Source organism: Cibotium barometz, chromosome 38, assembly GCF_041138505.1.
Source record: "Cibotium barometz isolate CiBa-2024 chromosome 38, ASM4113850v1, whole genome shotgun sequence".
NCBI lineage: Eukaryota > Viridiplantae > Streptophyta > Polypodiopsida > Cyatheales > Cibotiaceae > Cibotium > Cibotium barometz.
Window position 1 is genome coordinate 4,090,745 of NC_141083.1, and position 22,996 is coordinate 4,113,740.

Sequence of the window (22,996 nt, forward strand, 5' to 3'; positions counted from 1 at the left end):
AGGACTTCTTGGACTTCCTTTTACTCTTGGACTTGCCTTTGCCTTTGAGACGAAGCTTACTAGCACCCGCTCTACTCTAAGAGCTGAATCTACGAGTTGCTCCATAGTTATGGTAGTCAAGTCAGCACGACAGAGATGGCATGAAAGATCCCTGCCTCCTCCGCGCAACGGATTCGGGGGTGCTAGCAACAGAAGTAGCACTCCTTACGTGGGGTAGGATCCCTCACTCGGAGCCTCGCCCACCATGGATATCTGGACAAGAGACTAATCTGTCTCAAAAACCGAACCGAAAAAACCTTCCCTCACGCCCAGAAAGCACGGGCGATTCCTCGAGGATATTTTTATTCTAACGTAGTCAGGGTCATTACTGACCAAACTGATCTGACCGAACCTATGAGTCTCTTGGTCAAATCAAGGAAGAAACTTGCACTTGGATCATAGAAACCAAAGCTTCTTTCCCCATCGAGAGGCACAGCCATTGATTCTTTTTCCATAGAACAATTACTATCCGGGATTTACTTCATCTATCATACTATATACCTGATGCTTCTCGGTAGACCATGGCTCTGACAGGCAAGGATCAAGCAATATTGGGATGTAGATATGATCACTATTTAGCATGGGAAGAAGAAAGTAAGGATCAAGCAATATTGGGATGTAGATATGATCACTATTTAGCATGGGAAGAAGAAAGTAAGGATCTTCGTTTGCTAGTAGATGGAAAGCGGAGAAACTATTTTGGTCAGAAGTAGCCATTGAAGTAGTCAACATGCTGGAAGGATTAGACCTTGATATGAGGAGGAAGACTATCTCTAGCAAAATGCAAACCTGATCAGCCTATTTGAGGTTGACGTAGTCCAGATAATGGACAGATACCAGCCAAGACCTCCACATAAGGATGAAGTCACCAGGGATTAGTTTGATCCACAAAGCACAAGGAAAAGTCTAGATGAAGCTCAAGGATTTTACGAGGCTCTGGCCGATGATGGCAGTACCACGAGCCTATAGCAGATCATTGCAGTAGAAAAGGTTTTTGACAAGGATCTCAAGCACTCCAAGCAGGTCAAGGAAGTTGAGTTGATGGAGATGAATCTAAGAATTGATGATGACCCAAAGATGGTCCGGTGGGTGCCAAGTTGGATGTTGAGTTTTGGGAAGAAGTTAAAGTGTTGATTTTCATCATAAATGATTTGTATGCATAAACATATGCATAAAAGAAATTCTTTCATGTTAAAAGAGTGATTTTCATCATAAATGATTTTTATGATGATAAAAGTGTGACTTTCATCAGAATTGGATTTTATGCATAATTAGATGCATATAGAATCTTTATAATAAAATAAGGGTTCTCTTTAATCCTCTGTTAATTTTCATAAAAAATGGAAAAATGAATAAGTAGATAATATGTGAAGAAATTCTACCGTTTCATGTTCACTAAGATGGGAATGAGAAAATTCAAATAAACTATCGAAGTCGGAGATCGAGATAAATGATTATTTTATTCCTCCTAGGAATTCATGTTTAGTCTAGAAATCTACTGTAAGCAAATATTCAATGAACGAAATTTAGAAAAAGAGAAATTGAAATATTACCTTTCGAGAAAGATAGTTTAGGAAGAACCTTTCCAGACTCAAACTCTGATTCAGACTTTTGACCAAGACCTAACTCTGTCAGTTTCAATCGATGACGATGTGCCCAGTTCAGGAAAAATGCAGTCAAAACACCCACCAAATCCGAAACGAAGTTAAGACTTTTGATTTTGATCTGAGGATCAAGTTAACAGAAATTAAGGAATTCTGTTTGGAATTCAGACCTGGATCTAGAAGTATTGGGATACGGATATAAGATTTATTCATGGTATTCAAACAAAATTAAAACTGAAAACTTGTATAGAAACCCTGTTTTCTTAAAGGACTGTCTTACGCCTGAATGCTGGAGGGAGCATTTGGCATATATGTTTATCTAAGGGAAGTTCGGTTGCAATAGCTAGCGCGAGGAGTGTTCGAGGGACACCTCACGTGGCAAAAACCTGCCCAGGCCTTGACCAACTTGGGTATGGTGAAAAATGGTGGGCTTCCGGTACGATGGGCGAGGGCCGACGAAGCGGTTCCTGAGTGAAGTACACCTGGACACCTAAGGAGGTCCTCAATCACTTGATTTAATCTCTCTATTTGATTGTCTACCTATGGATGGTTGCATGCACTTGAATCTAAAGATGCTTCCACGACTTCAAAAAAAGTAGTCCAAAATTTGGAGGTAAATTTTGCTTCTTTGTCACTTACAATCCTATAGGGTAATCCATGCAATCTAAAGATTTCCTTGAGGAAAACCTTAGCAATATTCAAAGTAGTAAAGGTTTTTTTGATATGGGATAAGGTGCGTAACCTTAGTCAAGCAGTCCATAATCTCACCAAAATGGAGTCAAATACAACATTATAGCAGAAGGTAATCCAGTAATAAAATCAATGCTTATGCATTCCCACTTCATCTAAGGTATGTCTAAGGGATGTAATTTTCCTCGTAGATCCTTGGTAAGTCAAGCATCATTGCATATGTTACAATACATCCTTCTTGAGTTTTGGCCAAAAGAAACTCCTCTTGACTAACATGTATGTCTTTATATATACAGGGTGTCCACAACAATAAGGTTGCCATGGGCCTCAGTCAAGATTTTGCCTTTTATAGCATCATCATTAGGAATATATAACCAATTATTAATAGAGGCATGCCTCTTCTCACTTATACCCCTGAATCTTTCTCATTTTAAGACCAATCCTTCTTTGTTGATTAAGTAAGGTAATTACTGGTGTGTAAATGAATCAACACTAATCTTCTCTTTTACTTATGCAACTGATAGATTTGAGATAGTGGTGATTGTAAGTAGTGAAGCTTTTCTGCTAAGAGCATCTTTTACTACTACATAATACTACATTTTCCATGTTCTCTTTGATGATATCTTGGCATATTTGAAGGATGAACAAGGGAATGAAATGCATGTGAGGAAGGTTCTGGATACTCTAAGGTGGCACAAGTTATATATAAGAAAGAGTAAATGTACCTTCTTTGTAGAGGACAAAGTTGAATATCTTGGTCATATAGTCTCAAAGCAAGGGTTAAATCCAAATCTTGTTAAGATCCATGTTGTGGGTTAATTGGCCTACTCCTCAGGCAACTAGGGATATTTGAAGTTTCTTGGGTTTAATAGGATGGCATCAAATCTTTGTGAAAGACTATGCCAAGGTAGCCATGCTCTTTACTTTTCAGCTCAAAAAGGATCTACCATTCTAGTGGTCACCATAGAATGTCAAAGTAGTTTTGAGAAGCTTAAAGTGGCATTTGTGGCACTTGCTTATCAACCTAGACTAAAGCTTCTAGACTTCAATGAACCATTTGAGGTGGTGACCCCCCATGCTAAGGGTAATACGATTGGTGATGTATTGATGCAGCAAGGTCAGCCTATTACTTATAAGTCTCGAGATGAAAGCTTTGTCTGCATGAAATTAGCTCTTGTATGTGGTTCATGTACTTAAAATCTAGAGGCAACACTTGCTAGAATGTAGACTTTAATTAACCATTGATCACAAAAGCTTGAAGTGGATCTTCTCTCAACCTGCTCTTACTATAAGGTAGAGGAGATGGATTGAACTACTTCAAGAGTTTGATTTTGAGATTGGGTTTTGTCCTCAAGGTATTAGTTGATGTTCTCAATCAAAGTTTTAGTATATGGCCATATGTACACCCTCTAACCCTCTTCTAGAGAGTAGGTTAAGAGTCTTCTTAATCAAGATCCTTATTAAGTTCAACCAATCATGGAAGCTCCCAATTGAGATCGTAGGGATCCATAGCTTAAAGGTTTTACCTTGGAGGATGGATATCTATGCATTCCCCTTAGTGAGAGGAGATTAGAAAGAAGATCCTCTCTAAAGCTCATGGTATCCCTTTAGCATGTCACCCAGTTTATGCAAAGACCTATGCTTCAATTTTTTTTTAAAATTCTTTTGGCCAGGTTTAAAGAGGCATGTATGGAATTATGTAAAATAATGCCTTTCTTGTGAGAAGATTAAAGTAAAAATAGTTAAGTTTCTTCTAAGGAAGCATCACCCTTTAGAGATCCCATAGATAAAGTGGGAAAGTATCAATATGGATTTCATCACTGGGATCTTGAATGTATAAGGTGTATATGATTCCATCATGGATATGGTAGATAGATTGACTAAGGTGGCCCATTTTCTACCAGTCAAGAAGACCTTTTCAACGGCTAATATTACCCATATTTTTGTAAAAGAAACAATAAGGCTTCATGGATTTCCTCACTACATCATAAGAGTGATAGGGATAGTAAGTTCACTTCTTGGTTTTAGACTACTTTATTTGAGGCTATGGGTACTCACTTAGATATGAGTATGACCTACCACCCAAAGATAGATGGACAAACCAAGAGGATCAATTTAGGTTATTGAAGATATGCTTTTGGTTTATTGTAATCAAGAACCTAAGAAATTATTTACATTTTCACATTTGATAAAATTTACTTATAATGCCATTTGTAATGCCTCTTGTCTCATAGAAGCTTAGGAATGTCTCCCTTTAAGGTAGACCTTAGTAAGGGGCCTACTTGGGAAACCTACTCAAGGGGCTCGCTTGCCCATCAAATAGCCATGTGTCCACCATACCTCCTTTTGGAAACAACTAGATGCTTCTCACCTTATCGTTCCCTTTCCTTGTGTGACCACACCAACCATATTCTTGTTGTATTTGGGCTGATTGGAGACTTCTTCTCTCACCATTCTCTTTCCTTGTGTGATCACAACCATATTCTTGCTATATTTGGGCTAATTGGAGACTTCTTCTCCCTACCTCTTTTCAGAAAGAACTTGATGGTTCTCACCTTACCTCTCACCATTCCCTTTCCTTGTGTGACCACACTAACCATATTCTCACCTTACCTCTCACCATTCCCTTTCCTGGTGTGTGACCACACCAACTATATTCCTACTGTATTTGGACTATTAGAGGTTTCTATCTACTTCCAAGCTAAAAAACACACCTACTTTGTAGGAATTTTTAAGTTTATTTTTGTCATAATTTTCTATCTCTCTTGCTACCTAGTGGCTCCTACCACTACCCCCTCCACTCTTGGGTGACGTTGGAGGAGCTAAGATGCTTTCCCGCTTTCACAAAGTCAAGCCAAGTGTTTTGTAAGTAGTTTTCTTGTTTTTCTTTGAATTTTTAGCAGTACTTGGTTAACCAACCACCAAGGCCTTGGTGGTTCATTACCTCTTATTGTGGTGCTTCTATCATTAATGCATTGGCCAGTTGTTGTGGAGATTGGTCCATAATGTTCTCTAGTTAGGTTTGGATGGTACACTAGACACTTGGGGCAAGAGTTTCTTGGGAGATTGTTATATGCCTAGATAGGAAGGAGGGCTCAGCATTATAGATTCGGATATACAGTGCAAAGCATGGCTTTCTAAGTTAGCAATATCAAGGGATTCATTCTAGGCATTAATTCTTGGAAGAATTTCTGTATGTTTCACATTTCTAGTTGTACACTTGTGGTGGTGGAGATTTAGTTCATGTTTCATCTTAAGTGCATCAATAACTATTTCTTGGAAAACTTTTAAAATTATCTCTATGAATCAGACTTGTATCATCTACCTAGCACTTTAAAGGGAGTCTTAGACAAATGGATCAAATTTATATAGCTATACCTATAACATACCCATCTTCACTAATAAAGAAATGTCCATGTAATAGATGAATTCATGAGTTTTTATGGACAAAGTGCATTTTGCATCCTTGCATTTGGAAGACTATGCACATCAATGGTGGAGACATATGCTCAAGGAAGGAGTTATGCCACATACTTGGGAAGAACTTAAGCATGAAATGAATATGACATTTGTGTCGCCGTTGGTTCTTGACCGATACCATGAAGAATGGTATGAACTCACACAAAAGGGCATGTCGGTTAGGGAGTACATCAAGAGGTTCATGAAGCTCTCTATGTTTGTGGATGGTCTCAATGAAGACATGCGATTGAAGAAGTCTGTGCATGGTCTAGATTCATACATCAAAGCGGATGTCTCGGCACAAAGACCAAGCACTATCAAAGAGGCTATGAGGTTGGCGGAGCTATATGAGCCAAAGTATAAGAGGGTTCAGCCCAATGTACCTTTTCATAAGCCATTTCACACTTCTTCAAATGTGGGAAAAAGTCTACCTTCTTCTACATCCACTTACACTTCCGAATTCCATACATCTTTTGGAAGTGGACAATCCACAAGTGGAGTTCATAATGATGCTAAGAAGAGCAATGGGTTTGTCAAGAAGCCTCCTCAACCATTCAAGAAGACTCAACGGATGGATGATCCTAAGATTGAGGAATTAAGGAGCAAAGGCCTATGTTTTAAATGCAAAGAGAAGTGGTCACCGGGCACATTTGCAAATCAAAGAAAGTGGTGGCTACTATGATCATTATGGATGCGGATTAGGATTCCAAGTCATCTCATGATGTGGAAGAATTTGAAGATTGCAGTGAGGAGACACATGAAGAAGACTTGGAGGGCCATTCTTTTGTCAAAGAAGAGGATGAGTTTCCTTTTGACCCCGGTGGAAGGGATCATGAATGCATTTTGAGGGACAATATGCCAAAATAGAGTGCTGCCCATATTTACAGAAAATTACAGCAAGGAGATGGTGAAGAATTTCCTCATTATAAGCTTCGGAATGGTCTACTATGGCACAAGGATAAGGTGTATTTGGTTCCAACCTCATCCTACATTCCCAAGATGCTTCATGAGATGCATTCTTCATCGCTTTTGGGTCATCTTGGTGTTCTCAAGACATTTGACAAAGTGAGCAAAAAGCTTCTATTGGAAAGGCATGTGGAGAGATGTCAAGAAGTTTGTTTTGGAATGTGTGTCATGCCAAAGGAATAAGGATAGTCACCAATTGCCAAGTGGTTTACTTCATCCTTTGCCTATTCCGGATGGAAAATGGACTCACATTTCCATGGAATTCATTACGGGCTTGCCAAAGACAAAGCATGGATGGGACCAAGTATTTGTGGTGGTGGATAGACTCACCAAATCAGCTCATTTTATTGCTTCCAAGACTACTTATGAGGCTTCTCACATTGCCAAGCAATTTATGGAGCATGTATTCAAGATACATGCTCGGGGGGTGCACCTCAAAATATGTAAGTCTACCACGTGCGATCATTAGGTGGGGTTTTTTTAATCCAAAATATTGGGTAAATTTACAGAAATACAATTACAAGTGGGGTATTTTAATTGTACTTTGGAAAAAAAACCGTAAGTTTATAAAGAAAAAGGGGTAGTTTTATTAGCTCAAAATTCATAGATAAGGGGATTTTTAAATACCACTTGAACGCACGTCGTAGGAGGGGCTTCCATATAGTGGACCCCCCGAGGATACATGGTTTGCCACTCAACATAGTTTGTGATAGAGATACCACGTTCATGGGCACTTTTTGGAGGACATTGTATGAGAACTTGGGGACTCAAATCACTCCTTCTACAGCCTATCACCCTCAAACGGATGGGCAAACGGAGTGCACAAACAAATGGCTCGAAGTGTACTTGAGGCACTATTGTCATGACATGCAAGCATCATGGGATGAATGGCTTTACCTTGCTGAATTTTATCATAATTGAAGCAAGCATTTGAGTATTGGGATGCCACCTTTCGAGGCTCTTTATGGGTATCAAGTGCATGTGCCATCTATTACCTTCCATGAGGATAAAATGGTTAATCCTTTAGCCAAGGAAGAGTTGGAAAGGATGAGACAGCTTCTTCAATTATGCAAGGATAATATGAAGAAGGCACAAGAAGTCATGAAGGCAAATGCAGATGAGCATAGACACAAAATGGAGTTCAAGAAAGGTGATTATGTGTTGCTCAAGCTTCCTAAGAGCCGTCACAATATTCTCAAAGGGTCTTCCAATTCCAAGTTGGCACATAGATACTATGGACCATATTTGGTAGTCAAGAAAGTGGGTGACTTGGCTTATAAGCTTGACCTACCTCCTTCTACAAGGATTCATAATGTGTTTCATGTATCTAACCTTAAGAGGTTTGTGGTGTCTCTTCCTCAAGAGATTGAAGAGTTACCACCGATGGATGAAGAAGGAGAGATTATCTATGAGCCGGAGAGGATTGTCACGACAAGAGGACAAGGGTTTTGAGGAACCAGAACATTGATGAACTCCTTGTGAAATGGAAGCGCTTGCCCATAGATGAGGCTACTTGGCAATCAATGGAGTATGTTCAACAACATGATTTACTTGATGGAAGTATTCCTTGATCAAGTGGCATGGTTATTATGTGAAGAATGGGCATCATGAGGTTTTATATGTGTTGTAATTTCTGGACAGCTTTGGTTGGATCTATTGTTGGGGTTACCAATCTACTCCAACACACTTGGAAGATCATTTGGCTCAATGACAAATATGTGGGACCCTTTTGGGTGTGGCTAAGCATCATTTGCAGCTCATTTTTATGGAGGTTTCATGAAGAATTTCAAGGGAAGCTTCATCGACAACATGGCTGCCATAATAGTTCTACATGCTATTTTTGGAGAAGGAGTTTGTCGGCTTCACTACATTTGGTTTCCCTATTCCAAATGTATTCAAGGTGCATTTTTGAAGACCTCTCTACTTCCCATGGGTTTACATTGAGATTGCGATTCAATTGTAAATATCTTGTATGATTTTGAGGACAAAATCTTTGGGAAGGGATGGTTTGTCATGAACCATAGAGCTTGATTTCCACATGTACATAGGGGCCCATGGGCCCAAGGAGAAAGTGGCTATAAATAGGGCTTGGGGAACATTGGTAGGATCTTTTTGACATCTTTTGACATTTTTACTAACTTTGGTCATCTTGTACCTTTGGGCTCCATCTATGGAGATATGGCCCTCCATGGTCATCCTCTTGGTGAGAGGTTAAACACACTTAGGCTATTTGTGCATCTTCTCTTGCTACATGCACTTATAGATTTTCTCTCTCTTTTGTATATTCATGTGATGAGCCATTGGATCACTAATCTCATGATTAATGAATGCTAGATTCTTGCTTTGATGTGTCTGATTTCATATTTTGCTCTAGATCCATTTCAGGAACACGCCAACATTGTGGGCAGATAGATGTCAAGGATTGGGTAGAAGGAAGAATGAACCCAATGACCACCATAGAGGAGAGCCACACACCTCTAGTAGAAAAAAACCAAGTACGTGAGGAAAGGGGACAACTAGATTCATCCAAATACCTATCAACCAATTGGGGAGGTATTATGAGAGCGATGACATGAATGCCACAATTCCAATCCACCATAGCGGGGTACTAAGCACTGGCTATCTTGGATGGAGGTGTGGGTGTGAGCATTATCACCAAGTGATGTTGGGAAAACTAGGGAAAATCGAAGTTAGAAAGAGCAGACCTAATCGTTAAGATGGCAAATGGAACATCCTCAAGGCCAATGGGGTTATTGAAAAACGTTAAGCTAAGGTCTTTTCGTTTTATTACCATCATGCATTTGTTGTAATGGACTTTTTGCGTCAAACAAATTCATATGATATTATCTTAGGCAGACCCTTCATGAGGGAAACAAAGGTGGTGCATGATTGGGCACTAGACCCCAGCACTAGACCAACTGTATATACGAAAGGATTCACAAATTTTGAAGATTGATCTCCATACGTGAAAGGCACACCCCATGGAAGGGTAATTGTTTGGAGATGATTCGGTCATAATAACTGAATGAACTACATCCTTACAAGTTTGCTAACCAGTTAAAGAACACTCATGGGAAGAGGAAGAGAATGAGATGTACGCATTGCTTCCACCTCATGGAAAGAGGAAGATAACGAGATGTATGCATCGCTTCCACCTCCGAACTTTAGTGAAAACTGGGTGCATGTACTTACCACCATAGATGTGATGCCCCCCAACAAGGGAAAAAAGTAGAATCGAAAATGAGAGTCCCACTACCTCAATGCATATGGTAAATGTGCAACTCATGGAGGAAAAAATAGAGAATGAAGCCTCAAGCACAGAATTGCATGGACTGCATGGTCGCAAACAGTACTCAATGCCTTAGGAAGTGGCAAAAACAAAAGAGGTATATTGCTCAACGCAATGCCCTATTACGAAGTAAACCCACGGACACCCAATGGCTACAATATCTCAAGGTCACTAAGGTGCACGATGAGTTCTCTAAGAAATAGGGTGAGGAGTTGAGTAAGATCACCTTAGAAGGAAAACGAGAAGAGAAAACTACTCTTCAAGATCTTGATCAGCCTAAACTCACTAAGGCAGGAAGAAGAAAACGAAATAAGGCTTGTCGCTTGGCTGAAGCCAAGCGAGAGGAAAGGAAGGCGATGGTTTGAAGAGGATGAGAATGACGATGAGCCAGATCTACACCTAGTGCCTGATCATTCCAAAACCTACACGATTGATGAGCCAGATCTACACCCAGTGCCTGATCATTCCAAAACCTACATGATCGATGAGCAGAAAGTGGTCCAACTGACAACCAAAAGAGTGAAGGAGAAGGGCCATTCCAGGTCTTATGATAGGACACTAGAAGTTAAGGAGGTAGATATTGCAGAACTAGGGGAGGATCCCAAAACTATCTACATTGCTAAAATGACTAAACTACTGCTGAAGAAAAAGAGCTCATTGCTCCCTTAAAAGAATTCAAGGATTGTTTTGCTTGGAAATATACTAAAATGAAGGGTGTACCACTCGAGGAGGTGGTTTAACACACTATTCTGATTATGGAGGGATCGAGACCATCCAGGACCTTATCAAATGAATCCTAAATATGCAGCTGTTATCAAGGAGGAAATTGATAAACTCATAGCTGTGGATTTCATCTACGAGATTGAGCACACAAATTGGCATCACCAATCATGATTGTGCTGAAAAAGAATGGAAAACTAAGAGTTTGTGTTGATCTCAAAAAGGTCAATGAAGCTACCAAGAAAGACCACTACCCATTGTACCATATACGAGCCATATATTAGAACGAGTAGCAGCTACGTGAAGAAGCCTATAGCTTCTTAGACGAGCTTTCAGGCTACAATCAAGTGTCCATTACACCAGAGGACCAACACAAGACAACCTTCAACATAATGTGGGGGACCTATGCTTATAAGGTTATACCTTTTGGCCTCACTAATGCCCCTATAGCTTTCCAATGATTGATGTGCATAGCCTTCAAGGACTCCTTGCAAAAGTGGCATGAGGTATTCATTGACGATCTTTGTGCACACTCACGATAGACTGAACATTTGGCTTGCTTAAAGAAGGTGTTTGAGAGATGTCGATTATATCACATATCCTTAAACCCTCTAAAATGCCAATTTTGGGTCATGGTGTTATCTTAGGACACATTGTGTCTAAAAATGGTATTTCCATTGATGAGGCAAGGTGAAGTCAATCCTAGAATTACCACTTCCAACAAACTACAAGGCTATGCAACGGTTTATGGGACACGTTGGGTATTATCAAAGATTCATCATATTCTATGCTAAAATTTCTAAGCCATTGTATAGTCTACTCATTATCTTTGAATGGACTAAAGAATGCCAAAAAGCATATGATCAGTTGAAATAAGCACTAACTAGTGCACCAATTTTGAGACCACCCAACTGGGACCTCGTATTCCATGTGCACATTGATGTACGAATTTTGCTATAGGGTGCGTATTGGCGCAACCTAGGAAATTCAAATTGGATTACCCGGTTTACTTACCAGTTGTCGACAATTAAATGATGTAGAAATAAACTATACCACAACTAGACATGAAGGGTTGGCCACGGTATATGTTATTAAGAAATACAGATATTACTTGTTGGCCAATAAGTTTGTAATCTTTGTGGATCATCAAGCCTTATTATATCTAGTGAACAAGCCATGCACCATGGTGAGGATCACATGATGGTTACTTTTACTCTTGAATTCGACTTTACGGTCATGAGATGAGAAAAGGAACACAACATGTATTGGCAGACCATATGTCAGGATTCCAAACGGAGAACTTGCAACTCATATCGAGATGATGACCTTCCAGATGCATGTCTGTTCAAGATTGATATGGTGCCTGAGTGGATTGAGGAAATATCTGAATACCGAGCTAATGGTTTTCCACAAGATTGGCCTTTGAACAAGGATAAGATGCGTCGGCTTGTTAAGTTGGCTGCACCATATCAACTATATAAGATGGGCAAAGATGATATCCTCAAAAGATGAGTTTATCATGGTACTAGAAAAAGCACACTCGGGAATATCTGGATGACATTTTGTTGGAGAAGGTACAACTTGCATAAGCAAGACTATGGTGGTCAATGTTATTCGGAGATGCCATAGAATTTGTTAAAATATGCGAAGAATATTAATGATTTTCTAATCCGCAACTTAAACATAGGATGCCACTTACCCCTGTAATTGTGAGACAACCTTTTGAGAAATGCGGTATTGAATCTTTTGGACCCATTAGTCCAAAAGAGCATCTGTCCACAAGCTTGTTATGTGATCATGGCCACGTATTATTTCATCAAGTGGGCAGAGGTGAGAGCCTCTAAAAAAGCTGATGCTCAAACTATGGCCAAGTTTTTGTATGAACAAATCATTTCCAGATTTGGCTACCCACTAGAATTAGTCAATGACCACAGTTCACATTTCATCAAAGGTGATTAAACATTTACTCATGGGATTCCTTGTAGTCCATTAAAAATCATCACCTATTATTCACAAGCGAATGGCCAAGCTGAAAGCACTAACAAGATTATATGTGCTATCTTGACCAAGAATTTAGAGGCCATTAGAACGGATTGGAAACACAAGTTAACTGCAACACTATGGGCCTATTGTATGTCATATAAGGTTGCGATGGGATATACTCCCATTCGTCTAACTTATGGCATCAATGCAGTAATGACTATGGAATTCTTAGTTCCAAGCCTGCGTATTGTGGTACAAGACATGCTCATAGAAAATGCGTTAGCCGGTCGAGAGGTTGATTGACTTGGAAAAACTCGATGAAACACAGCTAATGCATCACATGGGCTTATGGTCAAGAAACTCTGACAGAAACATCGGTCTGATCATAAGCAAAGAACTGGAAAGGGGGGAACCTTGTCCTCATGTATGCTATTGGAAGCACCAAGAAAAATAAATTGAAGTATCGAGGGTTAGGACCTTTTAGAGTGTCCAAGATCACCCCTCAGGGGTCAGACAGAATCAAAACCATCAATGGGTAGAAATGGGTATATCAACATAAGTAAGCTGAAAAAATATTACAGACCCTTGACCCAAGAAATGCTCGCACAAGAGCATCTTCTTAAACAAAAGAAAAAGCTAGTAAAAGAAAAAATTAGACAAACTTAAGTATAAGCTAAGGCAAGGGAAGCCAAAAAAAAACAAAGACTCCAAGGGAGAATGCTACATGTAAACATGGCTTCACTCACATTGCTTGAGGAATGATGACCTAGATATTGAACCTACACGCCTCAATGTACATGTCTCTACAAAGGGTAGTTAAACAAAGACCATTGCATTAATTGATATGGGATCAAGTCATAACTTGATTTCCTATGAAACTTGGGTAGCTTTGGATAAACCCTACCTAGAGGGGCAACTAACGCCCAAGTTCGCAGTGTGCTTCTGTTAGTTACGCAAACCATGGGGTTTTAAATGTTAATATCTCCATCAAAAATAATCCTTCGGTTGAGAAGGTATTTTTTATGCTTGTAGGAACAATGGAAGAGAAGATGATTCTAGGAAGATCCTGGATTTGCGCCACATCGCACTTTCACTGGTCAATTGAGCCATGCCTGCAGCTAGTTCCTTGGTTGTCTTCCCTACCTTCTTGCTACTTGATCGTGCGTTGCGATCTGTCTCCTCCTCCTCCGATTCCTCACTTGCCGTGGAATCATTGAAATCATCCTCCTTCTCCAAAGATCCGAAAGAGGACTTCTTGGACTTGCCTTTGCCTTTGAGACGGAGCTTACTAGCACCCGCTCTACTCTAAGAGTTGAATCTACAAGTTGCTCCATAGTTATGGTAGTCAAGTCAGCACACCAGAGATAGCATGAAAGATCCCTGCCCCCTCCGTGCAACGGCGGATTTGGGGGTGCTAGCAGCAGAAGTAGCACTCCTTGCGTGGGATAGGATCCCTCACTCGGGGCCTCGCCCATGGATATTTGGACAAGAGACTAATCCCTCGGTTCTTCAAAGCCCGAACCGGAAAAACTTCCCTCGCGCCCAGAAAGCATGGGCGATTCCTCCATGATATTTTTATTCTAACGTAGCCAGGGTCATTACTAACCAAACTGATCCGACCGAACCTGTGAGTCTCTTGGTCAAATCAAGGAAGAAACTTGCACTTGGATCATAGAAACCAACGCTTTTTCCCCCATTGAGAGGCACAACCATTGATTCTTTTTCCATAGAACAATTACTATCCGGGATTTACTTCATCTATCATACTATAATAGAATTGAGCCTCATTTTACGGATCCATCAGTCCATCCTAACCCCATCGAGTCCCATGGGTTAGCCAACCGCCCAACCACTATAGTGATGGGATCCAATTAAGAATTTGGTTAGGTTTTGTCCCGGGTATCAGGTAAAAGTGTTCCCAGCCCCCCTAGCCAGATATTCATGCAAATTTAATGCCAGTCACACCACTTACACACCCAATATGAAATTGCCTTCTTCACACATTCAGCTATCTTTAAAACAGTCATTTAATGAAACCATAGTGTCACTGATCATAATCCTCCAAAATATTCGGTTGAATCTTAATTTCCAATCATTCCTTCATCAGAGTATCTATGGCATCATTGGCAACTAGAATGCTCACCACCTGTCCACTCAGGGGCCTTTTCAATAGTTCCTAGCTCATAGTACCTGGCAATATATTCTCTTATAAAAATCAAGATGGAATCTCCATTGAAGATCAGCAAGATCAACCAACAGATCCATATAAAAAGGCCATGGACTCATTCGTTGAGGACCAGCAAGGTCAATCAACCAGATCCATGCGTGATTTCAGAAAACAACTCTTACTCCTTTTTCCAATATCTTCCCCGACGCACGTGTGGGTATCTTCGGCAACCAAGAGCCCGAGCACCGTATGGTCAGCACCCTCTAGGATCCTTCGCAGGTCACCTAGCGCTTTACTCATAGGCTGCTTCCTTGGTCCCTCATCCACCATACCGAAAGCTCACCATTTAAATCGAACCGAGGCTGGTCAAGACCTCGGCCGACCTTGCTACGCGAGACGTCCTCCGTTGACTCTCCGTCAGCTGTTGTAACTTTATCAGTTAGGTCACCCCACGACCTCATTCACAAGACAGTCAAAATGCTTCCCCGGCATTTTTGACATAAAACAGTCATTTAAAAACAGGTCATAAATATAATTCCTATAATGAACTCTTGTCTTTCACATTGTTTCACATCCGTCCACATTACTTAATCCATATCCAATTCATATGTATACCCATTCTCATCTAATCACATCATTTTTTCCATCTCATCACATCTTTTCTCATTTATTCTCATCACATCTCATCCACTCGCATCAACCCATATTCACATCACATCACACCTCATTCATTTCACATCTGTCTCAATTTACATCTCATCCATTCACATCCCATATTATACATTTACATCCGATTCGCATGACATCACATCTCATTCATTCACATCTCGATTCACATCACATCACATCCTTTCACATACATATCCACATCCATTCTTCCACATACACATCCACATCCATACATCCACATACACATCCACATCCATACATCCACATACATTCTTCCACATGCACATCCACATCCATTCTTCCACATACACGTCCACATTCATTCTTCCACATACACATCCACATACACATCCACATACACATCCACATCCATTCTTCCGCATTCATTCTTCCACATACACATCCACATCCATACATCCACATCCACATACACATCCACATCCATACATCCACATACACATCCACATCCACATCCACATCCATACATCCACATCCACATCCACATCCACATCCACATCCATTCTTCCACATACATATCCACATTCATTCTTCCACATACACATCCACTTCCACACATCCACATACACATCCACATCCACATACACATACACATACACATACACATCCATACATCCACATCCATACATCCACATATACATACACATCCACATCCATACATCCACATCCATTCTTCCACATTCATTCTTCCACATACACATCCACTTCCACATCCATTCTTCCACATACATATCCACATCCATTCTTCCACATACACATCCACATTCATTCTTCCACATACACATCCACTTCCACATCCATGTACTTTCCCATCTCACCCTTTCACATATCTTCTCATCTCATTATTCACATCCACATCCATGTACTTTTCCATCTCACCCTTTCACATATCTTCTCTTCTCATTATTCACATCCACATCCATTTCATTACATCACATCTTATCACATCCTATTTTCATCTTATCATATTCATTCACATCCTATCGCATCCCATATACATCTTATCACATCCATTCACATCCTATCACATCCCATACACATCTTATCACATCCATTCACATGATGTTTCCATTTAATAGCTTTTTCTAGTTTGATACCGATAATGGGACTTTTTCTAAATTTCTACCAATTGTTTGGCCTAATCAAAGGTTCTTTTTCTCAATGACTATTCCATATTCCTTCTCAATTCCTCAATTGAATTATATTCAATATTCCTCTTTTGAATAAAAGAATTCATGGGATTTGTAGAAATCAATTCTACCCATATTTCCACTTTTGGTAAATAATCATAAATTGAATTATACTAAAATTTCCTCTTCTTTCCATTTAATTTCTTGGATCCCAAATACCATGGGAATTCCTCTTTTTGCATTTGATTATTTGCATTCCAATGTCGTGGGAATCCCTCTTTTTTTGCCAATTATTTCTCAGAAAATAAATTCATCTAAAGTAAAATATCCATTATTTCAATATGCTAGGAATTTCTCTTTTTCCATCTCAATTATGGAATTCCAAATGTCATAGGAATTTCTCTTTTAACATTTAAATATTTCTCATAAATAAAATAAATTTATCTAAAATTTATCTTTAAATTTAAATAAATTATCCAATAATTCTAATATGCTAGGAATTTCTCTTTTCCCATCTCAATGATGGAATTCCAAATGTCATAGGAATTTCTCTTTTAACATTTAAATATTTCTTATAGATAAAATAAATTTATCTAAAATTCATCTTTGAATTTAAATTTAATATCCAATAATTTCCATATGCTAGGAATCTCTCTTTTTCCATCTCAATGATGGAATTCCAAATGTCATAGGAATTCTTCTTTTAACATTTAAATATTTCTTATAGATAAAATAAATTTATCTAAAATTCATCTTTGAATTTAAATGAATTATCCAATAATTCCAATATGATAGGAATTTCTCTTTTCCCATCTCAATGATGGAATTCCAAATGTCATAGGAATTTCTCTTTAATATTTAAATATTTCTTATAGATAAAATAAATTTATCTAAATTTTATCTTTAAATTTAATTAAAATACTCATTAATTCCAATATGCTAGAAATTTCTCTTTTCCCATCTCAATGATGGAATTCTAAATGTCATAGGAATTCCTCTTTTAACATTAAAAATGAATTACTAGAAATTTCTTTTTTACTAATTACTATTTATGCATAAACATAAAAATCAAATTTTCCATGATTATAATGAGAATAATTCAATTAATCTAGGATGATTAATCCTAGAATATGGTAGGAAGTCCTCTTTTCATAATATAAATGAAAATGATTTATGTATTTATTTTTCAAAAATTTTACCATAGCTCCACTGCTATTACTGATAATTCTCAATAAATTTGAAAGAATAAAGTTTAGTATTATTCATGTGACTAGCATAACCACTAATTGGATCATTATCCAATTATGGATTGATTCTTAATTTTGCCATAAATTAAATAGCATAAAAGTATTAAAAGCCATTATTTTGGCCTCCAATTAGACAAGCATAGAAATTACTTTTGATTAGAGAAATGCTTCATGAGAAGCTTCATTTGAATTGAGAATAGGTCATAGGAATGACCATTCTTTGGGGGAGAGAGAGAAATGCTTAAAACCATTATAAGTTAAGCATAAATGAAAATTTATGTATTTCTTCATTACAATACATTAAATAACTTCAATAGTATTCAAAAGCCATTCAAATTAATGCTTCTCAAGCTTGTGAGGGGTTGAGAAGAGAAACATTTGGAGATTTAAGAAAAGAAGACAATAATCCACACTTTACCTTCTAAATTACTTGATTCTTTGATCACAGTAGAGGCCCCCAACCAATCAATTGGTTTGGTATGTTGTTGGAGTCACCAAAGAAGATTGAAGAGAGAGAGAAGCTCCAATCTCTTCAATTTCTAGAGGATTTTTAGAGGATAATAGAAAATATCATTATTTCAGTATAATACTACCATGGTATAGTTCTCATATTTTTTTGCAAAGGGTTAAGGATCTATTTATAGGTGAGAGAGGCCTCTAACTAGGTCCAAGTAGTTTCTAGAATTTTCCAGGTTCAGTTTGGCTGAACTTGGACAAGATTTGGACCTAGTTTGGCTCCCTTTTGATTTGGTTTGATCTAGGAGAGAGGAGAGATAAAAATATCACAATATTTTTTAGTTTAAAACTCCACCACACAAGTGAAATAGGCACCTCTTTGAAGAGATCCCTTCTCCTTACCAAGGTGTCAAAATTGAATCATTATACCCAAAATATCTCATTTTTTTAGTAATACTCATAGTTTTTTACTAATAAACCTTGTCCTTAGTCAACTCTTCATCTTATGTGAGAATTTACTCATTTTTAGGAGGTTTTTCTTTTATAAATTGGATTTATCTCCTCCCACACTTGGATTGATCCTATTGGCCCATGGGAACTTTAATTGGACTATAATTCAAAAATTTCTGAAAATCTAGACCCTTACGCTAAGGTCCTTAATACATAATTTCAATTAATTCCAATTGCACATTGGAAAGTTATTATTTAATTTTTGTTTCAGGGGAACCCATTTTAGACACTAGGAGGATTTTTATATCCAAAAATATCTCAATTTTGGATTACCTCTCTCTAGATATTTTCTCTCTCTATGTCAAAACAAAGTAAAACAGAATCTTTCTTTTATTTCAAAGAGGGGAATAATTACAAGATCAGAAGGGGAGGTTCTTACACATGTACACCTCAAAAGCTGGAGGGAGGAATCTTACATGGCAGCTTGCTGAGGCCCTTTATGAAATAAGAATTTAGGATTTCCTCCGGGTTGATTAGCTTCATTCAGCCAGTAGAGGAGAGATAAAAATATCACAATATTTTTTAGTTTAAAACTCCACCACACAAGTGAAATAGGCACCTCTTTGAAGAGATCCCTTCTCCTTAATTACCAAGGTGTCAAAATTGAATCATTATACCCAAAATATCTCATTTTTTTAGTAATACTCATAGTTTTTTACTAATAAACCTTGTCCTTAGTCAACTCTTCATCTTATGTGAGAATTTACTCATTTTTAGGGGGTTTTTCTTTTATAAATTGGATTTATCTCCTCCCACACTTGGATTGATCCTATTGGCCCATGGGAACTTTAATTGGACCATAATTCAAAAATTTCTGAAAATCTAGACCCTTACGCTAAGGTCCTTAATACATAATTTCAATTAATTCCAATTGCACATTGGAAAGTTATTTTTTAATTTTTGTTTCAGGGGAACCCATTTTAGACACTAGGAGGATTTTTATATCAAAAAATATCTCAATTTTGGATTATCTCTCTCTAGATATTTTCTCTCTCTATGTTAAAACAAAGTAAAACAGAATCTTTCTTTTATTTCAAAGAGGGGAATAATTACAAGATCAGAAGGGGAGATTCTTACACATGTACACCTCAAAAGCTGGAGAGAGGAATCTTACATGGCAGCTTGCTGAGGCCCTTTATGAAATAAGAATTTAATTTCCTCCGGGTTGATTAGCTTCATTCAGGCAGTAGAGAATCTTCCTAAATTTTGCATCATAATGTGAGGATCTTCTGGTTCATCCTGCATAGCTTATCCAGCACATGCACGGATGTCTTATCTTCTCTGAAGGAAGGCATCACAGATAGCATCATAAGTGGGGAAATGGATGTAAGACAAATTTAGGAATTTTGGGAATTATTCGAGTCCCATTTCTTATAGGATTGGTTGGAAACTCGGTATTTTTGTGTAGTTTGAGCTAACATCTATTTGTTGGTGCACTCTTTGTGCTAATAGATTATATCTTGACACAACTATTTGGCGTATTTGTTTGTAGTTGTATAGATACATACGTCAATGCAACAATATTGGAAGGACAAGGGAAACATGACACTAAACTTAATTGAGATTATACAACACCTTTCATATGAAGAAGATAATGTTAAATACTATCTCCACTTTGAGACATTGAAGTAAAAACATGGGGCTTATTTAATTTTCCAAAAGAATTCTAAATATCATTATAAAAAGGAACCTTAGAAATCAGAGATCTCTAAAGGGTGTGGTGTTAGAAACAACAAAACAAAAAGTAAATCTCAATGACAGTAACAATATGCTAAGTTTACGATTGATCCACAGATAAAAACCCATCTTAGACACTATATCAAGATTATAAATCATGATATATATGCTCAAATTTGAGGGACATTGAAGTAAAAACATGGGATGACAATGCTAAAGAACACTTGTTACATTCAATGAGATTGTTACATTCAAGTTTACAATTCATCCGAAGACAAAAACCCTTCGTCAAGATAATAATTGAGTACAAATTGTATCTCAAACATAGCGTTTTCTCATGTATTGCTCCAATACATACAAAGTTTCTCTATCATAAGTTGCTTCATTTACTAAAGTGTTGCAAGTATACTCCCGTTTGTTCTTTGCATAAATCCAAGTAACCATGCGCTGATTGTTGTCTCCAAAAAACTTTGAAGCTCCTCTATATTTTGATTCCGCATCTTTGGAAAAATCAAGTAGGTTCCGGGCATATTCCACATTACATTGTAGAGGGTATCATCAAAAATTAGTGTGTTATTTCCATTCAGGTCATGAAAAATTCTCCATGCTACATCCAAGTTTTTGTGGTATACGAATCAATATCCAATAAGAAGATCCGTCTTTTGACATGCTGCATGCCCTGCTACGACCTTAAACTTTTGATGGTGCCGAGGAAAGCACAACTCAAGAATGCGTCGAGTCCTTTGTAGTCTATTAGTACTCCAGATCCATACCTCAAACCATTGCATACAAAAATCAAGGAAAGTGAATGCATCTTTGCGAATCAAATGACAAACACTTGTATTCTCTTCCATAAGATGCATATGTTTGGCCCAGTCTAGACATACATCACCATGTTGCATCTCAATGGTCTTAAGTAAAACACCATTGAGTTCAAGTATCAATACTCTTCTTTGTTTCCTTATTGTATCTGGGGGTGGTGGAACTCTTTTGCCTCTAGGTACATAAGTCACCAATGATTGGTGCCACCTCAATAGTAAGTTTTCTGTACACTTGAAATCAAAGCTATATGCTTTAACATATCCTGTTGAAAACAAAATGTTTGGTTAATGGACATTTAAAATTTTGAATAAATATATTATGTGCCAACAACATAAATTCATCCATGATATGGATGGTCTTAAACCTTCATAGACAAATGCTCCAATACCTCATTAGTTCAACCAAAAAAATAAAAGAGCGAGTATATTGTCAATGCTAAATTTCATCAAATTTATTGAATATGATGTATAAAAGATTGGCTCGTACAATCCAAAAATTAAACCCATCTAAGCACATTGTTTTGGCCAAAGCCTAAGTCTATCTTATGGGCTTTTAGGTACAAAATGGCTCCAAACATTCTGCACCCAACAAGTCTTGATATTTGTGCAGATCCCATACTTCAAGCTACACGTTTAGACCTTAGAAATGGTTTCCTTCGACCTGCAGAGCAACAACTAGTATGGGTTAGGTTGGAATCTGATTATACTGTCACTCAATGTTTAATGAAACCAGACATTATCCTACCCATAAGCTCAAGTAAGCCTTTTGTAGCCTTGATATGTATGCTTTTGCTGCAACTCCACTTATGAGATGACCACGATCATATCCCAAGCGAGTAGCATAAGCAATAGCGTGTTGATCACTCAAAATCCTTCTTTTGTAACACAAAGATCAAGTATACGTGCATGTTTCTTTATGGTGATTGCACGGGGAATATTTTCTACATACAATACAGAAGAATGATAACACTTTAATGTGTTTACATACTTAACAATATTAAAACAAGTGATCCTATATTATCAATGAGAGCTAATTACAACAAAACATCCATAAGTTTACTTTCGTTTCATGCTCCCATACTCATCTATGACGATGGCTCCTAGACTTGATTGCATGTCCCTATTGATTGGTGAAGATTGAAATACTAATCTATCTCCATCTCTCTCAAAAGAATATAAACTTCCTAGAGGCCTACTCTTTTGTGTATCGGAATGTAGCTCCTCAACATGTTGCTCTATTTCTTGCGTACTTAACTTGTGATTGTTAGAAGTAGCTATACCTGCAAAAACAACTCTCGCTGAGAAATATACTTTTTAACACACAAAATTGCTGAATAAATCATCTTAAATAACATCCTATTGAAAAAGATATACCTTTAGTTTTCTTGGCACCCTCTACCACCACAGAGTCCTTGATTTCAACTATTCTCTCTTTATTCGTAGCATATGTAGCCTCATCAATTTCTTCAACACCCTCTGCCATAGAGTCCTTGATTTCAACTATTTTTCCTTTATTTGTAGCATACGTAGCCTCATCCATTTGCTCAACAA